Here is a 1,675-nt window from a genome sequence, read left to right as displayed (position 1 = left end):
ATGCTCATGTTGCTCTCTGAAAATATTGGACAGAGATAAAAATCAAACCAATATTTTTAGTGGCTCATGGACATTTATTTTGGGCATTTGGAATTAATGTATAAATATTTTCTTTGGAAATATATTTCTATATATATTAATATATGTCCAAATATTATGCCAATTATAAAGGAGCTCTGGAATAATATATCTAGCCCCTGCAAAAATTGGCATAAGTTAAATAAATGATTTAATATATTATTTAAATCAAAACAAATGTCAGAAATTAGAAAACAGAAAAAAAATAAAAGGGAGAAGCTTACCTGGGCTCCTCCCTGTGCAGCCCAGCCAGCTGGCCGGCCCAGCCAGCAGGCGGCCCAGCCCGCCTCCCTCCTCTGTCGTCTTCGTCCCGACAGAGGGAGGGGAGTGTGGCCGGCGCGCGCGCGCGCCACCGCGCCACGCCACCTCTCTCCCTGCTTGCCTGCCCTCCCCTCCTCGCTCGATGCCCCGGACGACGCCCCGCCTCTCCCCCCTGCTCTCTCTCACTCTCCCCCGGCTCCCCCCTCCTCTCCCTCGCTCTCTCTCTCACACGGCCGAACACCACCGTCGCCGCCGTTCGCCATAGCAGCCATCTCCGGCCACCCCTCGCTCCCCCGACTAGCTCAGGAGCTCCGCCACAACCTCCTCTTCCTCCCCACCGCTCCACGGGCCTCCGGAAGCCCTGCATCGCCGCCACGTCGCCGTTCCCCTCTTCGGGCTCCGATCATCGTCGCCGTCGAATTCGTCGTCTCCAGCGCGTCCCCGAGCCCGCTAACCACCTCTGCAGCCCCGCGGTGAGCCCCGGATCGTTTCCCCCTTCTCCCCTGGTCTCTCCCGACCTCTAGGCCCTAGCCCCACCTTGGCCGAGAGCTCCACGCCGCCGGCGATGTCGCCGTCGTGGCCACGGTCATCGTAGCACCCAACCGAGCACACCATCGTGCTCCCCACCTCACCAGGAGCACGCAGCGCGCACTAACGCCTCCCCAAGCCCCCTGCAACGTCGATTCCGACCGCACCCGAACTCCGGCAGCCGCAGCCGAGCTCGCCGCCGTCAACTCCGGCCACCCCGAGCCCAACCACCACCACCAATAGTCGCGGCTCAACCTCAGCAACACGTAGATGCCTTCCGCCGTCCATTTGGTTGCCGGAATGGCAAAAAGCACTTTCGCCGCCGTCTCGGGCCTCGCCGGCGTCATGTCGCCGGTGGGGTTTGACTTGTCCGACCTGAGGTTTGACCCCCCAGGGTCACTGACGCGTGGGCCCTGTCGGTCAGATGGTTAGATTAGCGCTAACCACTGTTAGTTAACCCCTGACACTGACCAGTGGGCCCCAGCGCCACTAATTAGTAATTAGAATTAATTTAACCCTGTTTAACCCCCCTGTCACTGACGTGTGGGCCCCACACGTCAGGTTTGACTCCAGCCAGCCGCAGTTGACCACTGACGTCATGCTGACGTCATGCTGGCGCAATAACTATAATTTCTGGATTTAATTTAAATCAGGAAATTCCAGAATATTAATTAAACTTCAAAAATTCATAACTTTTATTCTGTAACTCCAAATTGGACAAATTATATATGAAAAATGATCAGAAAAATCCAATCTATCCATCTGTACTATTTTCATGCATGATCAAACAAGTTAAATTGATGTTTCA

The sequence above is a fragment of the Triticum dicoccoides genome, chromosome 2A (assembly GCF_002162155.2).
Source record: "Triticum dicoccoides isolate Atlit2015 ecotype Zavitan chromosome 2A, WEW_v2.0, whole genome shotgun sequence".
Lineage (NCBI taxonomy): Eukaryota > Viridiplantae > Streptophyta > Magnoliopsida > Poales > Poaceae > Triticum > Triticum dicoccoides.
Note: the sequence above shows the minus strand (reverse complement) of the source record.